General features: G+C 35.0%; 1 protein-coding gene across 5 annotated transcripts in view; it reads right to left on the bottom strand.

Moving 5' to 3' along the window:
* Positions 1-14,895, bottom strand: part of MACROD2 (mono-ADP ribosylhydrolase 2) — a 1,913,210-nt gene that overhangs the window by 1,537,028 nt on the left and 361,287 nt on the right. The window lies entirely within an intron of this gene.

Consider the following 14,895-nt stretch of genomic DNA (forward strand, 5'->3'; position numbering starts at 1 on the left):
ATATACTTTATATTTGTTAATATTATCTTTATTATTTTGAGAATTTTGTTCATTAAAGAGATGGGCCTTTATGTATATTTCAAATTGAAATAACATTGCATTATATTGTTATATATGTTTCAGGTGTCTACCATTAAATATCAACATCTGCAAATGCTACATGAATCTCACCTTAAATTTTGAAACTTTCTTTTTATGTATTTCTGCTTTAATTTAATGTCATTGAAGTCACTTAACATTATATCCTGGTAGTTTTCATAATTATATAACCAGCACATTCATATGTCATTCATGAAACCCTCTGAACACATTTTTAAATGATTCGAAAGGATCATCTCCCTTGACGCATTGTAATTCACATTTTATTGATGGAAAATTGGCTGCTTCCATTTTATTTTCTCTTATAAAAAGTCTATGATTAACATCAGGCAATTTTTTTAAGATAACTTTCTAGACCATAAATTACTGAGTTACGAATATATGAATTGCTAAGATACTTGATACATATATTTCCAGAAAGGTACTATTTTTCACTCCCAAAACAGAGTTACACCTCACTGTCTCCCACATTAATTATTTAAAACATTATTTTGTATTTTATAGGAATGTTAGCTTTTATTTTAGTTTTTACTTTATTGATTAGATGTATATATGATTCAATATGATCTTTTTTTTTTTTTTTTTTAGAAGCATGTTTTATTTATTTATTTATTTGTTTGTTTGTTTGTTTTGTTTATACATGCACTGGGTACAGTCAGAAGCGCGGGAGGGTGAGAGAATTCACCACAGCCAGAGCGGGGAGCAGAGCAGGCAGAAGGACTGAAGTACACTGCTGAGGGGAGCAGCGGGCGGCAGCTGAGGTCTGCGCACCATGTGGGACCCTCGCCGGTGGCGGGGGATTGAACCGGCGCTGCAGAGGCTGCGGGCAGCTTTGCAGCCCAGCGCTCAACCGCTGCACCACCTGGGAGGCCCAAGATTCAATATGATCTTATATAACAATATATGAATGTAATAGCAGCTACCTTTATTGAGCTCCAATTTTGTTCCTGGTGTCTATTTAGGCCCTATATACACATATAATCTGTATGACATTAAAAATTAAGTATTTTCTTTTTGAACCACAGATTAGGAAGCTGACCGTAATTTTTTTTCTGTTACTTTACAGTAAGAATTGGGCTACTAGATGACTGGAGCAGGTGTATAATAAAATTGTAGATAATTCAAGTTATGTCCATTTTGCTTTAACTAATAGCTAGATATATACAGGGAAGGAACTATCTTCCAAATCATATTTTCCTAAGGGCAATTAAATATATGTTCTAATTTTCGATACACAGGTATGAGGTAAGGGGATTTATGAATTAAAAATTACTGTTCATATACAGCAGCAGCTCTCATTTTTTTTTTGGTATTAGGACTCACTCTTTTATAGCCTTAAAAAATACTGAGTTTCCCAAAAAGCTTTTATTTATCTGGGTTATATTTCCTAATGTTTAATATGTTACAAATTAAAACAAAAATTAAAAAATTACAAACAAATTTATTTTAAAATAACAATAAACCCAAAATATTTACATAAAAAGCATATTTTCTGGTGAAAGCTATTTCCAAAACAAGAAAAATATGCAGAATTTGGCATTTTATTTTTCTATATATCACTTTCATGTCTGACATGAGACAATTAGGTTTCCATTTCTGCTTTAGTGTTCAATTTTCTGTGATATCAAAGATCGTGCAGACTCTTTAAGACTCAACCTTACATGTAGAAAAGAATGGGAGATAATGCTATCATAAAAATTGTTTTGGTCCTACAGAGCTATGGAAGAGATACTATATCACTTTTAAAATCTGTTATAAACACTACACAAAAGGTTGATATCTACTTAAAACTGAATAAGAAAAAGAATATATTTATATGACCTTGGTGTAAAAAATGATTTTTTGAATTAGACATAAAAACACAAACTTTTAAATTATGAATTTTTTTTTAATTAAGATAAAAGTTAAAAGACAAGTCATGCATTGGCAGAAGATACTTCTAAAACCAAATTTACAGATAGATAATTATTATTCTGAATGTGTTTTTTAATTCTGTAAATCAATAAGGAAAATATGAATAGTTAAGGGGACTAAAAAAACAAGAAATGAAAATATGGCATTTCAGAGAAGAGAAAAACACAAAGGCCTACTCCCCGGTGGCGCAGTGGTTGAGCGCTGGGTTGCGAAGCTGCCCGCGGCCTCTGCGGCGCCGGTTCGATCCCCGGCTGCTCCCCGGCCACCGGAGGAGGGTCCCACATGGCGTGCAGACTTCTCCTGCCGCCCGCTGCTCCCCTCAGCAGTGTACTTCGGTCCTTCTGCCTGCTCTGCTCCCCGCTCTGGTTCTGGTGAATTCTCTCACCCTCCCGCACTTCTGACTGTACCCAGTGCATGTATAAACAAAAAACAAACAAACCAGCAAACAAATAAATAAAGCATGCCTCTATAAAAAAAAAAAAAAAAAAAAAAAACCACAAAGGCCTATCTATAACACAGTATGAGGAGAAAAAATACCAAGGTATACAACTACAGGTATCATAATATTGGCGTGATCTTTAGATTGGCAAAAACAAAACCCTGACAATTGAAGATTCACAATACTACTGACAGGAACAGAGCAACCAATTCCATAGACTACTGATTCCAATGTGCAATCCACTTTCCATTTTCTTTTCTAAGAACATATTTTGCTCAGTTATGTCCTTCTTCCTACTAATAGCATTCTGCAAGGCAAACTGACCCCATCCCCTCAGCCAATCATCATGATCTTATCTAATCTTGTAAGTAATCAATTTAGGCACTGACATGTAATTCAGTTTTAGCCAGAAATATATGAAAGTAAGTCAGGTGGAGAAAGTATGGAGGAAAAGTTTTCCTGTTCTTCAAAAGAAACACAGATACATGATATCTGTAGTTGTTGTTTGTCTCATGTGATTTCTTGTAACATTGAGGAAAGTAAGCCATCTAGTCAATGAATTAGCCAAATCTATAGCAGCTCTTCCTCTGTATTTCTTATGCAGGTTATAAATTCTTTTTTTTTAAAGGAAGTCTTTTTTTTAAATTTATTTATACAATAGCTGGGGCACAGGCCAGAGTTGCGGGGGGTGGGGGAGTGAGAGGATTCACCGTAGACAGAGCAGGGAGCAGAACAAGCAGACAGACCGAAGACACTGCTGAGGGGAGCAGCGGGCGCAACAGGAGAGGTCTATGCACCAGGTGGGCATCTCCCTGGCCGACCGGGGATCAAACCCGTGCTGCAGAGGTTGCAGACAGCTTCACAGCGCTGCGCTCAACCAGCTGTGCTCAACCCGCTGCACCACTGGGGAGGCCCTAAATTCCTTTTTTCAAAAGATTTATTTATTTATACAAGAACTGGGGTACAGGTCAGAGGCATGGGAGGGTGAGAGAACTCACCAGAGACAAAGTGGGGAACAGAACAGGCAGATGGACCCAAAGCACAGCTGAGGGAAGCAGGGGGCGAGGCAGGAGAGGTCTGCCGCACCATGTGGGTATCTCCCTGGCTGGCCGGGACTCAAACCCGCGTTGCAGAGGCTGCGGACTGCCTGACAGTGAGTGCTGTGCTCAACCCGCTGTGCCACCAGGGAGACCCTCAGGTTATAAATTCTTAAAGTCACTTTGAACTCTATTGTTTGAAACTTGCAAATAAAAAACAAGAATTTTGCAATAGCTAGTATACATAAAATACAGCCCTCCCCTAAGATCCATAAATTAAACTCATACATGGTAGTAAATAGGTTAAAAAAAAAAAAAAGTTGTACAGGAGTTCAAGTGAATTCAGATGGGTAATTTTTACTATTTAGTATTTGTAATTGCTATCTCTATTCTTCCTGGAATAATAATACTACTCTCTTGGCTTATGAGTTCAAGATCATCCACTAGAGAGCAACAAGCTAGCACAAATCACTGACTTTATAAAGGATGATGCCCACCCTGGACTTTCTGTCTGGTAATGAGAAATCAATTTCCATTCTGTTTAAGTCACACTGGCCTTGATTTTAATTTAAAAACATTAAAGTATAACCACCAAATTTATGATGGTAGATGTCTCTGGTGAAGGAAAAAGCCAAGTGGATGAGAGAAAAGAAATGAGAATATTTCACCTTTATTAATTTTTACTTTATAAGAATCTAAAGCAATAATAAATAAATTAAAATAAATATTAACCTTTGTTAATTCTACATGGTGCATTTCTATTGTGCTTTCTATTTCTTTTTGTTGAGGTAATATTACTTTTCAATACTAAATTGGCTTCAGGCATACACTTTCTGACAACAGCAGTCATTGTGATATTTTCTGTATTTTCTTTTTCAGAAAAAAAAGGATGACATAGATAAAAGTTTACCAAAAAAGAAAAAAGAGGGAAAAGAAAGTGCTCTATTTTTAAAAAGGAAATGTGAGTTTCCTCTATGTATACAAATTAAAATAATATCAAAATCCTATATATCTCCCATTAAATTGATGCTCAGCACTGCCAAAGTTTTGAGTATATAGTTGTTCAGATAATACATATTTTTAGGGGGTAGGAAGGAAAAATCTTTCATATGAGACAAATTCATTCAAAGCACTAGGACATCAATTTTACCTCAAAAAATTATCTAAAATTTTGTTAACACAAAGCTATAGCTAGTAGCCTTTTCATCAAAATTTTACTTCTAACTTAAAAAATCATAAGCAAATGTCCAAAAGATGGGCTAGTTATATTACTATTTGTACAAAACACAGACATACTAGGCTCCCATTATATCTGATATCCAGATATATGTGCTAATGCTGAGACAAGTTCACAATTTTCTTAAGTAAAAAAGCAAATAAGGTGTAAAATAAAAATTACAGTATTGCCCTATTTTTAATAAAAATAATGTTGTTTGTGTATCAGTATGTTTCAAATGTCTGAAAGAGTTTTTTACCCCTCCCTCTGTTAACACTCATATAGGAGTGCACATTATTATAATTATTTTCATTTTCCTCTTATTGTGATCATCACTTCCTAACTTCCTATAATTGACTAAACACTGTTTTTAATGCTATAAGTAAACTGTAAAATTATAAACTTTATAGTTTAACAAATCTGATGATAGTAGTGGTTAAATACTTTCTTATAATAAAAAATACATAAATTGTTCCTAATAGCATAGTCTCCTTTCTTAACCACATTCATTTATATTTTAATAGATTCTAAGTATTGCATGTTAAAGATGTTGAGATGTTGAGGGTGTATTCCACCAAAAATCTATCCTTATGACTAATTTATCTTATGACTACTAGAACAATTGATTCTTAAGTGATTGAGTAAAGAAATTTTTCTGTTTACTAATGAAGAATATTGTTCAAAAAGGACAAGTCAATGGGCCTGCCTGGTGGCGCAGCGGTTGAGCACTGGGTTGCAAAGCTGCCCTCAGCCTCTACAGCACTGGTTCGATCCCTGGCCGACAGGCGAGGGTCCCACATGGTGCGCAGACCTCTCCTGCCGCCTGCTACTCCCTTCAGCAGTGTACTTCATCAGTCTACCCGCTCTCTCCCCTCTGGCTCTGGTGAATTCTCTCATCCTCCTGCACTTCTGACTGTACCCAGTGCTTGTATAAATAAATAAATAAAATCTTAAAAAAAAAAAAAGGATAAGTCAAAGTAAGGAATGAGGCTCAGAAGAAGTGGAAATGGAAGTGTATACTACGCTTCCAGCACATTATATAGTGGATGAGACATGCTGAAATGACATTACTTTTTCTTAATATTCTTCCAAGTGCTTTCCTACACAAATTACAATGAACCCTAGCAACAAAGCATTTTTATTCCATTATCTAAGACCTATACATTTGTTCTGATTTTGTATTTTGGATGACTCCATTGCCTCCTCTGATATTATAGGGTTAGACTAGATGTTAATCTGGACATAAACCAGAAGCCTCTGAAAGCTGCTCCATATTCCTAATGGACATGAGGGTGATTTGACATTTGATGGTGACATGTGGTCTCACGCACACATCCTCCTTTAATGGTTGTAACTTACTTAGGTCATTCTAGCTCTCTTTGCAAGTGTCAGCTTTCACCCTCCTAAAGCAGATGGTTTCCTTGCCATAAAGAGAAGAACCTTCCCCAGTCAAGGGATTATATTCCTGCATGCAGAACAGATAATGACTTAGGAATCTCATGGACTGTCCTGTCAACTTACAAATGGCAGCTTTTGGAGAGGCTCAACTCTATTCCCTTCAAAGGAACGAAGAGGGAATGAGCAAAGTCAGGTTATATATGAGTATATATCTCCATAACTAAATATCTTTTCAACCCTCTGCAATTAGATTGTATTATTTTATAATCTAATGCATAGATTATCACCACTCTTTTCATATTGTCACCATTATCAGAATATAAGTCTCATTAAATTGATATTATTTTATTCAATTCTAGGAAACATCTCTCCTCTTCCTCATTGCTCTCTATTAATTCAGCAATCTTCTCTATTTCTCCCAAAAGTTAAACAAAGATTTATGAAAGGAATGTGCATTGTAAATGCTCTTAAACAATTTCCTGTTTCCCTAGCTTGTACTTCCCACCTCAATAACTGGTGTAAAAAACCTCAAACCTACATATAATGGCTCTTTCTCCCTCATATTAACACATTGTTGCTCCCTCAGATGCTCTGAAACTCTCCTTAATATCTCTTCAAAACTTTCCCTCCTTAATAACTTTCAGTCTCTCATTAATTTATGTTGTGTAGCCCAGAATGCATTTGTTCCTGACCTTCTTACCCATGGACTAAGAACAAAATTCTTTGTCTTTTCTCTGGGATTGGTCAGAGCATTTATTTAACTGTCATACGATGGTATGTATGTGTGAAGAGAACAAATATAGAAGGGAGGTTATTAAGTCTTTGGAGAACAGAGAAGGGGTCACAGGGGCTGCTACTGCACTTTCCTTGCCATCCAGTAAACATTTGTTTAAAAGCTGTGGAAAGACACAGAGCAAGCTAAGTATTAAACTCCAAGGGTCTTCTTAGTATGCCTGGTCTATTCTCTCTTCCCCTTTTCCATCCCTTTTGTTCTGTATGTCTACTACTATTCTCAAAACAAGAACTTACTTAGACAACCTCATACTAATTCCTCCTAGTCAGTTAATTTAGAGACTTAGTTGGAAGTCAAACCAATCTAAAAAAAAAAAAACAGAAAGGATGATAGTGAGTTGGATAAATGGCATTAGAAATTGTAAGCCTTCTGAGCTTCAACATCATCTGCTTCTCCTAGAACTACAGATAGTACTTTGATACCATCTTCAGAGTGCCATGAGTGCCAAGTTCTTGGGCTGACATTTGCTATGTAGTTACTAGATAGCAATAATATCAGAATGGAGATAGTAATACTGCTTTATTTAGTTAAGAAGATGGGATACAAATATGATTTGAAAGTTCCTTATAATCTTATTTATCGTTTAACCAAGAATACAAGATATAAACATAATACAAAATCTTTATAATTATTAAGCATTTATAATAATTCATTTATACATTTATAATATTTCTGCTTCCTACCAGAAAGGTACTTCTAATTTTATTAGAAAGCTATTTCTACTTCCCACTAGAAAACTTACTGGAAAAACATAGGATACAGCATTATTTTTCCAACTTCTTCCAAATATAAGGAAGATTTGTTTGCAAGGAACAAACAATGACAACAATAATGATAATATGCTAAATTGCAGTATATAAAGTATGAGTAGAAGGGAGGGGGAAAGAAGAGAGAAGGATCAAAACAAGGGTGGGAAGAACACAAGGAACTATGGTGATAGTTCGTGGGTGAATGGGTGGTGGGAATTTTACAGGACTATAACCAAGATGAAAATGCATACATTGTACAAAAAAGAAAAATTATGTAAAAAGTATATAAAATAGGGCCTCCCTGGTGGCTCAGGAAGTTGAGTGCCACACTGTGGAGATGTTCGCAGCCTCTGCAGCAAGGGTTCAATCCCCACCGGCCAGGGAGATTCCCACAAGGGGCCACAGACCTCTCCTGTCTCACCCGCTGCTCCCCTCAGCAGTGTGTATCGTCAGTCTGCCTGTTCTGTTCCCCACTCTGTCTCTGGTGAATCCTCTCACCCTCCCGGGCATCTGGCCTGTACCCCAGCACTTGTATAAATAAAATTAATCTTTAAATATATATATATAAAACAAATAATTGAAAATAAATAAATTAAAAAATAAAGTATGGGTAAAAGTGTTACCTTTTTCTGCCTGAAATTCTAGATAAAGTATAACTCATGCAAAGTTTAAAATATATGTAAGTCCTACTTGCAAAAAATTTTAGTTATATAAAAACCAATGTTGACCTATAATTTTTGACATCAAAACTCTATCATTTATATCTTAATTCTTTTATTCTCTTTTTTACTCAGTCAACAGGCTTTGTTCTTTGTCAATAAGATATGATCTGCTAAGCTTATTTCTGACTTGCCCAGGGAAGAAGAGGAGGACAGAATTACATGTGGCCATTTCAAAATGACAAGTCTATTACATGGGCCACTGGAGAAAACAAAGAGGGGCTAAAAAGGAAGTGACTTAAATAGTTTCATATTGCTTCTATGTAAACACGAGGGTTAAATAACTGCCAAAAAGATTGTCAGCTTTCTTCCAAATGAAAGTTACTAACTTTAAAAAGTAACACATTTTTTATATTACTTTTCAATTTCAAACGTTTCATTTTAAAAAACATATTAAAAGTAAAAACTCATTAAAATGTAAATAAATGTGGACAATATTTGTGCACTTTTAATAAAACTTGAAAAATCTAGATTTCAATTTTTAAACACACCTTATGAACCCTAATAAAACATTTATGAATTTGTAGCTCAAATATATTTTAAACATCAAACAGAAGGTATAAGAACTTAATTAATGAAGGAATAAAATACTTTTAAATTCCCTAAATTTAAGGTTAATTACTTAGGTATGAAGGAAGTTAGGCAGAGTGAACTATAAAAATAGTGCTCCAACTTACATACAACATATTTATATAACTCATGCTCAGAAAATTTAAGTAGGTTTACATTATATAGAAAATTTTCCAAAGGTAAACATGACTTAATTTATAATTTATTTTTATTTAGAATAAATGATATTGTAAAACATTCACTCAGTCCAGCCCTATCGATTGATAATACCTTACCCCTAAAATATCTTACAAACAATCAATTCTTACAAGCTCCGATGGGAAAAGAAATACTAATTGTTTCTAATAGTTAGTGTCAATGAGGGGTAATTTCCATAGTCATGTATAAGCAGCCATAATATAAAAGTCTTTGATTCTACTTTAAACATGTTTCTTTCAATATTAAATATGTTTATGTAACTAAGTAATGTGGACTGCAGGTAACAGCAATCCCTAAAAGAGATCATCTCTTTTTTTTTCATTTCTGGAAATCTTTCTCTTAGAAAGTCTGTTTGTGCACCCAAAATTAGCACCAATACTCCAGAAATAAAGAGACAATAATATGGTTTGCAAGTGAGGACAACTTTGGTTGAGATTAATGGTAGCTAACTACGTAGAAAGAATCACATGGCTTCAGGACAATCTACTTCTATCTAGTGAAAACACAGCTCAATAACCATATATATATAGATCTTCCCTTAATAACTGTTAGCCATTCTTTCAAAATTACCGTTTTATACTAATCATTGCCAAGGATATGGAATTTGTCCTTTGATTTATAATTAAGTCTCAGATCCAGTCTTACTGTTATCTCAAGGTCTGAGCACCCAAGACAGTAAGCAGAAGCATTTCTCAAATTGTATTCCCAAAGACAAATTGTAAAAACACATAACCCAAATTAATATTAGTGGGCTGTGTCTTATGAAATGATCCTGGTGCCACTCATCGCTTTGGGATAAAAAGCAACTATTCACAGATTTTACACCTGACTCAATAAGTACCTTTTCCAATTTAGTAATAAGCTCTTACATGAACCAATTTATTTGAAGTCCTTAACAGCAAAATCAGGTGGTCTCATGTCCCCATCTGCATAAATGAGAGACCCAAGGCCCAAAGAACTGAAATTCTTTTCCCAGGGCCACTATCAAAATTACCAGATCGAGAATTCACGAACTGGTTCCAAGTCTCTGCTTTTTTCAATGGTCCATTTTGAAAGTTTTGCATTTTTAAACAAAGAGAGAAGGATAATAGGGCACTGGGAAGTAGTAGGGGATCAAGCAGAATCCTATATTCCCTAGGGTGGTATGGCCATACATGAAATTCCTGATCAGGGAATTAGGAATTAGTTTTGCATTTGCCAGTTGTCTCACCCCATAACTTTTAGGTAGGTATTTAACCTGTTCTGAGCCATAATTTCTTCTTTCTTTTCTGGGAGACCAAAGAGGTGCTTTATAATCCCCTTTTAAAAAATACCCTTTTTCCAATCTTTGAATTGTAATAGTCTAAATTGGGTATTCAGAAAAAGAAGGGTGTACCAAAAGGTGGGTAGACAGGCAGGCAGGCAGGGAAATAACCCCTGATTTTGCTTTGATTTCTGTTTCAAGTCCTGTAATGACAGATCTCACTCCAGCACAGTATGTTTTGGAAATATACTTAAAAGGGTTATATGATTGCTTTCAGGTACATTTTAAGTGTTGACTAATAAAAGGCAAATATCAGAACAGAAGAACAGTTTAATATAGCATTTTTCAAAATGTTTTAGTATTCTAAGGCATCTGTGACCTGCTAAAATCTAATTATTTCTCCAATACCCTTTGGAATTGCTCAGAAAGATGTGGTAGAGTTTCTAACTGGTGCATTAAGCATCTGGCCTGACTTCACAGAATTACAGATAGCTGAATGTGCACTCTCTATATATTTTATTAACATCCCATAGGCCCATGTTTAGATTGTAGTACTAATGTGCCCTGACATGCATCACTACCTGTTGACAGAAAAAAACTGGGCTAGACTTGAGAGGGGTCTACAAATAGAAAATCTCTTAAAGATGTTTTGGCAATTTAAACAGAAACTCTGTCTTAAAAAAAAAAAAAAGAAAGAAAAGAGAAAGGGCAGATTCAAGTTTTTAAATTTTTAAAACATGCCCGAGCTTCAGCATGCCAAATCTTCTGAAAATGGACTAATCTCTAGCATCCGTTCCTTCTTCCTCAAACTAACAGTATCCAAATTTCTTTTAGGGCATTCCCTCTTCTCCATTCTAAGCCATGTGTTTGAGTGGGGTTGACTATCTATAACTCTAACAGGGAATTTATTCTCCCCAGCATATCCCCTCATGCTCTCATAGTATGTCAGGAATGAGCATGTGATAAAGTTTAAGCAAATAAGACAGAGTGCTCCAAGCAGGCACTTCCGGGGTTCCTCTCTTCTCTTGAGCACAACAATTAGGGAATGTGCTCTGTGGAGCTGTTATTGCCTAAGGCAAAAGCCTGGAGCTGCCAACTGTCCACTGTATATAGCTTATGGAGGCTGCCAACACAGAAAAAGGCAAAACACTAAGATCCACAGATATATTTTGAGATATTGTATCAAGCTTTATATGAACCCTTACTATACATATGAACTTCTCAGTTACATAAAGCAATACACAGTAAGGCTTGGACTTTCAATCACTTGCAACTAAAAGTTTTCAAGAGATAGTAGCCTAAGGCATTTAATAAACCAAAAGCCTGAGCTATTTTTGTTTGTTTCTTTTTCACACAAATGTGGAAGATTTTATTCTCATGAAAAAAATGGTGAGAAGATCATCAAGAATGTTCTAAGACTTGAAAGAACTTTAATACTTTCTAAGATTAAATCTCAAACTCATAGTTGGAGATGGTTTGGGAAGAATCTAGTCTTAATGGCTTAACTAGGATGTTCGACGAATTTGTGTGCAACAAATGAATGAGTGAGCGATGAGATATCTAAGTCTAGACAGTTTGGCAGGCTTGAATTAAATTGTTCCATGAAGTAATTATGTATTGCAATCATTTTTAGCTGGGAGTTGGTTATATTTAAAGAAGTTTGGCTTTATTGTTTTTCTTTTTCTTTTTTCACTTGTATACAAAAGTAAATGGTATGGCCTGGAAAACCTGTTTGTAAATCCAATACCCCCTATTCTCCACCAAGGATATCTCATATAATCTCAGAAAAATAGAAAAATTCAAAGTCCTTTGCTATGTTCAGTTTAGATAGTCTTGGAGTTTTAAATTTGGATATGCTATTGGAGTGCATTTTCAAACCAATTGTTTACAATCTGCAACAAAATATCTTCTGTGCAAAATCTCATGTTAGATTCACAGGCTCACTTGCAAAACAAAACATAACAAAATACCAAACAATAAATACTTTTTCAACCCAAAATGTCTATTATAATTCAACAAAACTCTAAGTTCAATAAACAACAACAACAAAAATAATCAACAAGAAAATCTATTCTCCTATTCCCCTCTTGTCCTGGTTATAGAACTACTTCAAAACAAATATCTCTCTTTTTTTGTGGGGGTTGAGGGGAGTGGAAGTTTGTGTTTCTTTTTTTCTTTATGGTGACACACTTTTTTTAATTACATTTTTTAGTCAATGTTGATTGACTAAATGTTGATTGACACTGTGCATGTTTTAGGTGTATATGTTCACACCTCTATAAATGTACCTTACCATTCTGCCCACCATCAAAGCCCCAATAATCCTCTAATATAGTCCATTGGGCAACCCAGCCCCTTTACTCCTTTTCCTCATCCTCCTCTCTGGAAGCCTCAGTTCTACAGTCAGATTTCTAGGGTTTGTTTTGGTCTGTTCATTTGCCTTGTTTTTTTATATTCCATGTGAGTGAAATCATCAGGTATTGGTCTTTTTCCTTCTGAATTATTTCACTTAGCATAGTTCCTTCCCGTTCTCCCATTCCATTCGTGTGGTTGCACATGGCAAGATTTCGTATTTTTTAATAGCCAGTTAGTATCAATTTTCTTAATCATTTTCTTTATCCACTCATCAGTCACTGAGCATTTAGATTGTTTCCATTGCTTGGTTATTGTAAATAGTGTTGCAGTGAACATAGGAGTGCATATATCTGTTCAAATTAGTGTTTTGGTATTATTTTGGGTAGATATTTAGAGAAGGGATGCTGCACCATATGGTAAATCTATTTTTAATATTTTGAGAAAGTGCAAAGGGGTATTTTGAAAAAAGCTGTCACTGGCCCTTTACTCCATATCTCCCTTTGTGTATTCTTCTATTACTGTTTAATGTCCCATTTTTCCAGGTCTTAGGATGCCCTCATCTTAATAATGACAGCTACCATAAACTGGGCACTTACTATGAGTCAGACACTGAGCTAATAAACTGAGAGAGATGAAGTAATTTGTCTACTGTAATATGGCAAAACCAAAATGGAGCTGAGGTATGCTAGATTCTGAAGCCCATGCCCTTAAACATTAGACTATATTTTGAGCTTATTCCTCTTAAGACTTCAGGCCCCACCTCTTAATAAAGTTTCAAGAACTTTACACCAAAAATCAAGTGCCTTCCTTCCCCTCCAACCAAGAAAGTCATTCCCTTGTTGTAGCTAATCTCCCTTAGGAACAAATGAGGAAAGCAATCTGAAGTAACTCCGGATAACTCTTAACCTTTCCAGAAGCAGTACATACAATTTCAAAAAGGGTACATCTTATTAAAAGTTCACCTTCAAGTGGTGAAATTTCAGGTAGCAGTTAAGAGCAGGAAGTTAAACAAAAATGGAAGCAGCAAAAATGCACATATTTTTGGACAGGGTAGGATGCTGAGAGTTCTCTCAAGTGTTTGCCTCTAAAGTCACTGCTTTTAGTACAGATTAAATTTTTCACAATCTTTTGCATTCATCTACATTTTAATCCACATATGAAAAGAAAAAAATACATAATTGGCATTCAGTGAATTCCTCCTGTCTTTATTTGACATGTGATAAAATGAAAGTGCCGAACAGATAATATGAAATCATAGAACAAATGGCAGTCTAGGGAATAGAAAACTCAGAACTCCTAACTCCCATGCTATTATACTTTCTATTTTAGATACCTATAACAAAAATCACCAATTTATCTTTCTTTTCTGTTTAAGGTCTTTCTAAATGGAGACAATACTGATTAAATACGAATATAAGCCCACAGGAATTTGTCCAGGCAAGAAGTCCTCTTTAAATATAGCTAACTCACAATCAAAAATAGCTTCTAGAAAGAATTATTTCATAAAATAATTTAATCCATGTGTTTCTTTTGCAGTAATAGAAAAAAATTCCACAATTTATTGAGAGATCATATGCTATTACCACCTCCCTTTCCCTAAAAAATTCAGCAGCTACCTTTCAGTTTAACTAGTGCTTCTAACATTTCTAAGAAATTGGCTTTTCAGCAGACATTTGAATTCTAAAACTGTGATTCAATGGGTCTGCCCTCAGAGGACAGCAAAGGCACAATCATAGAACAATAGGGGTCAATATATCTCTTATCAAGGGTTCACCTTCTACTTTGATACCATCCATTCTTGGAGAAGAACTCAAAAGTTGAAGCTGCTAGCAAAGAAGCATGTAAACAGATAAACTAAGTGACACTAATGAAGAGGCCATAACCAAATACTCCTGGAAAACATAATTAACAGGTCTCCTTCAGAAACAAATACTTAAAAAGCCAAAGGAAAAATTGTGACTATCTAACAATAAAACAAATAGTAATATTAGTTTAAGGAAATTACCCTCCAGGTAAATATAAAAGCAAAATTTTTTCCAAAACTATTAAAAAGTTAAATATACTTAGTGGAAAACTTATGGGCCCAAAGCAATTGTTGGTCAAATTAGGGAAAAAAAAAAAAAAAAAACAGCCATTGAAAATAAAAGTCCATGATTCTGTTAGAC

Source organism: Talpa occidentalis, unplaced genomic scaffold (assembly GCF_014898055.3).
Source record: "Talpa occidentalis isolate TD23 unplaced genomic scaffold, MPIMG_talOcc4v2.1 talOcc4.10, whole genome shotgun sequence".
In the NCBI taxonomy this organism is placed as follows: domain Eukaryota; kingdom Metazoa; phylum Chordata; class Mammalia; order Eulipotyphla; family Talpidae; genus Talpa; species Talpa occidentalis.